This window comes from Chionomys nivalis, chromosome 18 (genome assembly GCF_950005125.1).
Source record: "Chionomys nivalis chromosome 18, mChiNiv1.1, whole genome shotgun sequence".
Taxonomy (NCBI): domain Eukaryota; kingdom Metazoa; phylum Chordata; class Mammalia; order Rodentia; family Cricetidae; genus Chionomys; species Chionomys nivalis.
In genome coordinates, this window is record NC_080103.1 from 56,372,657 (window position 1) to 56,382,418 (window position 9,762).

Here is a 9,762-nt window from a genome sequence, read left to right on the forward strand (position 1 = left end):
AAAGAGAGTGTAGGAGCTAGCAACCACATCAGGGGAAGTAACCTCAGGCCCTGGGTGACTTGCTGATCAACTGCCATCTATTATTAATTCATTATAACTCGCTACTTTATTTTGCAAATAAAATTGTCATTTATGTCATTCCTTAAACCAAATGACATTATAAAAGACACCCAGTGCTAAAAGAAACAGCTGAACTATCTACATTGTGGTAAAAAAGAAAAAAAAAAAGCCCGCAGGAATCTGATTTTTGACAGCAATCTCTGTGAATGATCTCTCATTCTGAGGTTGGTTTATGGACTTGTGATTTGTACTTATCCAGATATCAAATCACATGCACACACATCTAATCAAGATTTCTTTCTAATTGAATTATGACCTTTAATCCACCTTCTTCTTGATTATGAATGACAGTGACCTTTACCTAATTTAAAACAGACACTCTCATGCAAAATTATGCAAACGACACATGTAAATTCTGAATCAAACTAAAGCTGAGCTTAATGGATCGCTGAGGAATTTTTCCAGAAGCGTTCATAGTGAGGCCCAGTGAGGGCTGGATGAGCGAGTGAATCCTCCTTTGAGCAGGCCGTCGGAGGAGCGGCAGAAACCTATTTCTGTTTATAGTTTTTCAGCTTCTATTTAGAAAACCGGCGTGTCAATCAATATACATATCAATTTTGATTATTCTCCCCAGCATTTTATGGCATTCAGGAAATGATCACTATGTAATGAAGTCAGATGAAATTATTTTTCAGGAGAGTTGGTGCACCGTGCTTGACTACACAATTCATTTCCATTTCGTATCAATTTTGGCTGCGTAGGAACCTGGTGAAAATCAGCTGTAGCACGTGGGACAAGTTGATTTCCTGATACTGTTTTATCTCATTAAAGAGGAACTTCACGCCCATGGCAGCTGGCAGCCAGCAGTGTTTCTCAGATATATTTAGAAACTACTGTCTCAAGGAAAAAAAATCTGAAAGAAGAAAAGCATGTTTACATTCAGAACCAGAGGAGCCTAACTCTTGATCCTCGTTTCTTGCATCGACTCTCCTTTCTCTTTAGATCAATAGAGATGGTTAGGAGGGGTCATCACTTAAGGCGAGCCCAGGTCTCAGCTCCAACTAACATAGAGCAGCATCCTATAATCCACGTTGCCCTTTCTGAGGTCATTCCATTATTATGAACGAGATACCATCACTCCTCAAATTTTACTTATTTTTCTTTATATACAAGAGCATAAAAATGTCATAAAGCTTGAAGCACATGATTTATCTGTGTCTTAGGTCACAGACATACACTTGTGACTGTAGGGACGCAGAGATCATGTCACAGTAATAGGTGCTTAAGGGCCTTTTGTTGTCAGAATTCCTCCGAAGGGTACCTGATAGAAGCATGTACGTTCATGACTAATATGGTGTGTGACGGGGGGGGGGGGGTGAGTGGCAGATTGCTCTATTTAAATAAACAAATTGACCCTGACAGATAATAGCATTTTGCATTGCCTAATATGTGTTTATCTTTTGCTATAGATGTAATCGCACCGACAGTGCTCTTAATGTGATCTTTCTTAGGAAATTAAACAGGTTTTAATGATATGCTTGTAATGGATTGGGGACAGAGTTCCGGGGAAAGAAATATCAATACTAGATGTTTGGGTAGAATACATACATGAAGCGATGTCGAGGGGATCAATGAACATTATAAAGAAATCAATGGCGGTCTGTGTTTAAGGAACTCATTTACATAGCACACAGAGAAATTTCCAAAAAGCCCACAAAGCAGTGGAAAGCCCTCGCTTTCTTCGGAAGTGTTCTCTATGTGCACCTCACTTCTCTCACACACAATTCAGAGCAAGAGTCCTCTTAGGAAGATGTGTGCTTTTGTCTAATTCATCATTCTCAGAAGTTGTCAATCTGGCTTTTGAGTGTGGGTTCTGGAAACTCCCAGTAGCCTGGAAAGATGCCACTCACCAAATGAACCTGGAAAAGCTCTGGAACTATTGCTCATCCCTGGCAAGTCTGAGAACAGGGATAGAAACAATAAGGTAGGAGCCACAGAGGGGCCAGAGAGGTGGCTCAGCTGTCAGGAGCATTGACTGCCCCTTCCAGAGGAACCAGGTCTGATTCTGGCTCCCATATGGCAGCTCATGGCCATCCGTAACTCCAGTTCTGGTGGATCCAATGCCGTCTTCCAACCTTAAATGGTGTTATGTGCACATGGGGTACACACACATACATGCAAGCAAAACATTCATGTACATACAATAAAATAACCAAATCTAAAGAACCTTAGACATGAACATACACTGGTCCAGTGTCCTCAGGACCAACTGACACTAAGTTGAGCCCAGAGAAGCAGAATTATAAATATGAAATGCCAGCAATGGAAGAACTGTTTTTTCTTGGCTGTGGTCTGTCTCACTGCTGAAAGAATCAGAGAGTTTTAAATCCAACTGACCTGAGATACTGTATTAGTAACAGTTTAGAAACACCCTTACTTGCCTCTTAAATCTAATTTCTACTCTACATAAGAAAATGAAATTAGGAAACATCGAAATTGTTATGTCTAGATGGCGTGGAGTAAAGCACGAATTCAATTTTTGTTCAGAAAATTCAACAGGGTGGAGAATACTCTCAGTATAGGATTAGGCTGATAGCAACTGCCTTCTTTCCCTGTTACAATACTGAGAAGTGGGTAGCTTTAGAATTTGTGTCATGGATCAGAAGGCTGAGGCATAGAGATATGAGAATTGCATTCCCACTCTAATTCTAGCCTAGGTCCGTGTCTGAAGCCAGCTTTATACTTACCTTGACGAGTCCGCTCCTATGATTTAAAAGGCCTACCTTTTCTCTTTCTTCTTAATCAAGGATGTGAAACTTTAAACTATGCCCACACACCCCTCTCGTTAATTAGATAGAAGCACCTGCAGTCTCTTGCGCCATCCCTATCTGAATCCGCTAAAATCCCAGTGGCCGGTTTGCAGTGGCCTTTTTTCACGAGCTAATCAAAAGGATTCCACAATAGTGTTTAATATCACTTTGGCTGAAGGTGGAAAAATGAAACCATTTTGAGCGGAGATGAAATGTCATAGCCTGAGCTCTGTTATCCAGTTGGTACTGAAGCCCCTTTGTTCAGTGTCTTTATCCACCAGGAATCTTCGGAGGCACTGGGAGATTGCTGTTCTATGGGCCTTCATCCACAGAAAAGGTTAGGAAGTCCTTCTACTATCTGGGTGTCCCTGCTGCTTGCCCCCAATGTCTGTCCTGGTTTGCTCTTTTTTTTTTTTTTTTTTTTTTTTGGTTTTTCGAGTCAGGGTTTCTCTGTGGTTTTGGAGCCTGTCCTGGAACTAGCTCTTGTAGACCAGGCTGGTCTCGAACTCACAGAGATCCGCCTGCCTCTGCCTCCCGAGTGCTGGGATTAAAGGCGTGCACCACCACCGCCCGGCCCTGGTTTGCTCTTGTCTGTGTGTCTTCTTGAGGCCATATCCTATTGCAGGTATCTCAACTTTTTCCCAGGAGCACCCTGGCTGGGAAAACTTCGCAGTCTCTCTACTTCTAAGGCCCTGGCTTCCACCGTCTTCCTTCCCACCTGCCCAGCTGCTGTCTGTTAATTCCCTTTTAGAACTTGACTTAGGGTCCCAAATGCCATCTGTGGACTTCCGTGCAGGGTTGGGGATTCCATCCTTCAGGAGAGCCTCCTCCTATGCTCTTGGCTTCCCTTGGCCAACTCCTCTCAATGCATTTGTACTTATTACTCTCCAGGGCAGAGTGATTTTTGCTTAAGATTAATTACTATTGGATCTTCACTTGAACGTTATTAAGAATTGATAGTATAAGATAAAAAGCTGCAAATGGTGGTTAATAAGAAACACCTAAGTCTGAATCCCTCAAAATCAACTAACTCTTTTCTCATCTCAGAGAATGCCACTGTCCTCACCCTTCTTCTCTTTTCCACATTTCTGGATTTTTATTGTCTTTTTTATTTTCCCATTCTTCCCACCTTTCTACTTAATTCTTTCAGAAGTGGTGCATCTGTTTTATATCAAGATGAGACATTATAGAATCTATCATTTGTATTCAGTGGGATCATTTCTTTCCTCACTCCTTTTTTTCTTCCTTTTTTTTTTTTTAAGTTGAGCACAAGTACACTGTTATATTTTGGGAGAGTGCAACTCCAGCATTGGAGCATAGCAATACCTTTTACAAATATAATTTACAAAATTGAAATGTTTTGCATAGAAAAGTGGGTCCCCTATTGCCCCTGAAACAAAATTTGAGTTTTTAAATCAGTCTCAGCACATTAAGAAGTAAGCTTATGAATTGTTCCGACACTAATCAAACACAGGCCCTGGGCTTAGCACAGGGACCAGGTCTGTGAAGAACACAGCACAGTCCCATCTTCATCCTGAATCCATTTAACTTACAAGTAAGAAAATATTTTCTTAACACCGTGCCCCCACCCCCAAATTAGAGGTTGAGGTTTACAGCACGAACTTTATTCACTGTGAGCAAACAGGAAAGAAGAGTCTGCTGCAGAAGTGGCCCTTGAGTTTTTCTTGGAGGAGATTGGTAGCCACCATGCAATAATAACAGCACCAGCAACTGCAGCACCAAGAAAGGCATGGCGCTGGTTGAATGCAATTGCAAATTTTGGCTCTTCTTTGAAAAACAGTCAGTCGTGTGAACTACTCAAGTTTTGCTTTTTTGCGGCTCCCTGTAATGGCAACTGTCACTCTCAAATGACTGTGAACACATTTGAGAATTAAGTTGTCTGATTATTTTTGCTAACTTCCCTGGAGAGGGATGTCTTTTGCATTTATTTTCAATTTCCAGAAGCTGACATTGTTTTAGGCAAAGAATTCAGTAATGGGGCTGAAGAACTGAGCAACAAGGGGTGCCTTCTTTCAGTGGTTGCAGTCAGTTGTGGCTTTTAACTAATATATCTTCCACCAGCCTCCGTCTCTTTGCCCAACTGTTCCTTTCATGATGGAAATACTACCCACGTAATTTGACTAGAGAAATCAAATCTGAATGGAATGCCTCATAGGCTAAGGAACTCACTCAGCAAGAGATGATGGCAGGATAAGCTCAAATTTAAATTAATTCCCAGCTTTTCCCATACCAGCGGCTGACATCTACCTTGGCTGATCTGGACAAAACTGGCATATTAAAATAGCCATAAAGATATGTTCTTGGGCTTTCTGTGTGCCAGCAGGTAGAGATTTTGGATGTAGAAGGGCAGTCCATCTGCCTGATATTCTTAATAGGATTGAAGAGAATACTGCTGTCATGCAATGGTATCAAAATTGTTTTTTATTTGTACTCCAATAAATGAGTATCTAATATATTTGCTACTGATGCATCGTATCTATGTCTTTTCCACTAGTTGATGTTGATCTTGTGTAGGTGTGTGTTTATATATTTTGGATGACATCCACAGGTCAAATGACCAGAGTGTTTGAATCAGATTCCCATGGCTGACAGGTATAATAGTTCGACTTTCCACACTGGGACCAAGGAAGATAGGGGAAGGTGGAAGCTACCGCAAGCAGGTAGACAGAAGGAAGGCCGCTCTCACTTCCCTGTAAGGAGAGGTTCTTCTCTTTGCCCTCATAAAGGAGAGAGCAGCAACGACACAAGAATAGTTAACAGTGTGGAGAGGTTCATACTCACCACATTTAAAAATTCATTATCATGTTATCTGTTCTCTTCATCTATTTTGTAAATCTGCTGGTAATATTTTATCCGGAGGAAATTTTCATGTAGATGTTCCCAGTAAACAGAAAAGTAAAAGAAAGAGCTGCTGCTGACCACATAGGAGATTTTAAAGCATGGTCTGACAAGGCAGCAGAATGTACTTTTTCTTACATGAACAGTCGTTTGCATCAATGTTTTCATTGTTATCACAACTACAGTGGAGTTAGTAGGACAGGCAGTTAGGTAAAGCCTCACGTTCATTTCCATCATTACCAAGCACTTAACACCACTAATATTCCAGACATATAAAAAGCTGTCAGTCTTGTGTTTAGACAGGGAAAAGAGAGGAGGGGGTGGCACTTCAAAGACTGTGAAGAGACAAGCCAATCAATTACAGATTTGATTTAGTTCTTACACTCCACTAGGGTAACCATTCCAGGCATGCCTTCAGTGAAATAACTCTTAAAAACTGTGCTATAACAGTAATGTGGATGGAGAGGAAGAGGTAAAGAGAAGCTGAAAATCAGAACAAGATACCTAGCTCTGGTGTGTCAAGACAACAGAAGTGTAAATGACACAAGCTTGCTGTTGGGAGAGGTAAGGAAGCACCTTGACAGATAAGCCAGGAAGGCATCGTCATATGTGATTTCAAAGAATAAGCAGGTTCAAGTCCCATGTCTGCCATACGCTGTGGCCTTGACAAAGTTAATTAACTTCTCTGAACTTCAATGTCTTTATCTGTAATATGTGTATGACAGTCCCCTTGCCCTCACGGCATTACTATGAAGATTCGAATTTGTGCAAACAAAACAAAAAGGATCTGATGAGTGAAGCCCAGACGTCATCATCAATCCACACACGGCAATAACTTCCAGGGTCTAGGAAATGTTTAGTATGATAAGAAAGCTTCCTGAGAACCTCTGAATGTCTGCAGATGAAGCAGGCATCGAATGCTTGCTGATAATACACATTATTTTCCCTCAAGCAGGATTGCAAGCTTCTAGGGCCCCACAGAATGCTCTTGACGTTCTGGACAACTATTAACACCCTTCGTAGCAGCCCTTTAAGATGATAATTTATCATTTAAACTGTATTCAGTGAAAGCAGCAGAAGAGAGTCAGGTGGGAATAAGAGCCCACTATTAAATACAGCCATGAGGTTTATCGGTGCTCTACATTTTGCTGCAAGGCACACTGGAATGGAGTAAATGGAACTTACCCTGAGCAGTTGCTTGAATGAGTTACTAGAGGAATGGGAAGTGTAGCAATGAAGCAAGGGAACCCAGGTAGAGTTGAAGGCTGTGACCGTTTTATTTAAGATGCACAGTGAAGCTTGAATAAAGGCATAGGAGGTAGGTCTTTGGAGACTTTCTTGAGGTTTACAAATAAATTCAAGCATCTATAGAAATATCTGCTTTTGAAATAACCCTGTGAAATGATGGCTTGGCATTCCTGGGGGAGTGCCTGCAGACCTATCATATCCAAGTAATGTGGATACAGAGAATGCCTAGTTGGCAGCATTTTCTCAGTCCCCAGAAGAGACTCTTGGCCACATTCTCTGTCTCTTCTTGCTGCTGACAGAGTATCTGTGGTATTTCTTTGTTCTGAAAGGGTACCCTTTAGTTTCACACTAGTCTTGAATTCACCGGTGCAGCAGGGCTATCCCACAGACTTCTAGTCTGTTTTCTGTTTAGTGTTTCCTATTCAGGGGCTCCTATCCAAATCCCTCTGGATGTAGAAGATTTCCCCCTTGACCAGGAGTGAGGAATCCCCTTCCTCCCCATAATACATACACTCCAGTAGAATACTCCAGTGTCGACAACGACACAGAAGGTATTCACGGGCAGCCACACGGCTCCAACAGATACAACAGACACAGTTTAAAAGAGCTTGTCCTGGCAAGCCTAAGTTTACTTTACAACTCAGTCTTTCAAAGACTTTTAAAAGAAACTAATTACTAGGTAAGTAATAAGTTAAATTCCTCTTTTCTCACCATGAAGGGTTTTATTATGTACTGTTATAAATCACCCCCCCCCATCCTTGCAGAGGAGCTTTCATACTGACAGGACTAATAATTCCATGGAGTGGAAAATATTTGTCTGTGAAATTCTGCATATAGTAACCTAACACATGCCAGAGACAGAGATAGTCCTCTGTGCAGCAATGTTTGTGTCGACGGCTTCTTTATGCTAACAATGACAGGGCTTCCTGCCTTGTACTACTGTACTCAAAAATCAGAGTGCATTTCTCTTTGCAGTAGAACATTCAATGCCAAAAAGAAAAACAAACGCAGAGCTTTGACACTGGGATATTTTATGTGGATAATAAATTTCCCCCCACAAACTCTACTAACTACAAGTATCTACCTAGACGATGGAAGCTGGGATTTATGACATTAGAATGATTGCGTATACCAGAAAACATTTTTTCCCTTCTTTTTAGGACTTCAACTTTGCTTACTGTTTATGTTCAGTTCTATTTCATACAAGGGATTAAATATCCTTGTCAGAGCCATATGTCAAGATGCAAAATCATATTAACAAAGAGTACTTTCAAAGACAGATGACATTATTAAGATTTGGGCTGCAACTGGAATGTTCTAATTATATTTGTACTAATTCAAAGGATTTTTGAATATTTAATTTCATGACATTTTAGTGTGATTTAAAGTTAAAATGACTAAGGAATGATTAAAATATTGCAAGTCACTTCAGTGAAACACATTTGCAGTAGTACAAGCTGAGGTATTGCTTTCAGAAACAACACAGATATTGTACAATCTATTAGCCCCTTCCACACATTTTTAACCCACACTTAACAATTTGATTATTGAAATCATTGTTAAATAATGATCTCCAGAGACGCTGTATACACATCAGGGTTTAAAGAACCTCTTTACATTAAACTTTTCTAAAATACAATTTAAATTTCAAAACAATACCTAACAGCACATCTAACAACAGTAACGGAATCCCAACTAGTTGCAATACTTGTGCATAGCCTAGTAATTTGTGAATTGCGAAGAACAAATCTATTTGACAGGGCAGTTAGCCACAGGGCTTCCAGCTTGTTGCCGCTGCAGCAGAATGAAGAGCTACTGTTTGCCTGCTGATGTTAAAAACATTTCAACAGTTAATTCTTTTTTTTTTTTTTTTTTTTTCAGGGAAAATGCCGTGAGAAGGCTCCAGTTTCAGGCAAACAATACACGAACAGCCTTCTCACGGGTGAATTTTTCACTTGGCTGTAATTGGCCACGGTGCAGGAGAAGTTAAAACACCTAGAGAGGTTATTATTTTTTAAGAGGGAAAACTTGATAGCAAATTGTATTTCTAGGCTAGAGAGTGGGCACTAATCTTCCTGCCGTTGTAAAACCGGAGCAGGCTATGTGGAAAATAAACATTCAAACACCCAGCACTTAAACAATTGTGCCTACACGGTTAAGTAACAAAAGCACGAGGCACCTGGAATCACAGCATTTGTGCCCAATGCCAGAAACAATGTAAAGCATCCTAGTGACATTTGACAATGAGCAGACAGTAGAGGCATTAACACGCATCTTTAGAAGAATCAGGCTTCCTACCTTGAAAAGACAGATGGAGGTAAGTTCCTTTATAAGAAAAAGTTGTAAGCAAAACCAGGCAGCAGTTGAAGTCAATTGAGTCCTTTCTGCCACTGTGTACATACAGCAGTTCTGCAATAAGGGGTGAGATAGAATGGGAGGAGCGGCTGTGGACGAGTGACCTCCTCAGGCTGAGTCCTCTCCGGGAACCACACACTGACAACCACAGTTTCTGATTTGCATGGATTATCTCCACTTGACCAGATCCACGGCAGATACATTTAAATGGAACTGGCACAATGCTTAAAAAGATGGAAGAGGGAATGAATGAGAGAGAGAGAGAGAGAGAGAGAGAGAGAGAGAGAGAGACGAGATCGCAGAGTGTGGATAAGCTGGGGCGTGCAGAATTGTGTCTCAGAAGAGCTACAGCTCCCTCTTCATGCCACAGTTGTAAGATAAGAAATGTTGTCATTACGAGCTTGTTAATCATAGTGAGAAACGGACCCAG

At 40.9% G+C, this 9,762-nt stretch overlaps 1 protein-coding gene across 1 annotated transcript in view; it reads right to left on the reverse strand.

The window, feature by feature from the left end:
* The window catches only part of Adgrl2 (adhesion G protein-coupled receptor L2), a 614,888-nt gene extending 605,439 nt beyond the window's left edge, over window positions 1-9,449 (reverse strand). Inside the window, exon 1 of the mRNA XM_057793300.1 lies at window positions 9,276-9,449. The gene's annotated coding sequence lies outside the window, so the exon portion shown is untranslated. The remainder of the gene's footprint in view (window positions 1-9,275) is intronic.
* Window positions 9,450-9,762: the final 313 nt, after the last annotated feature.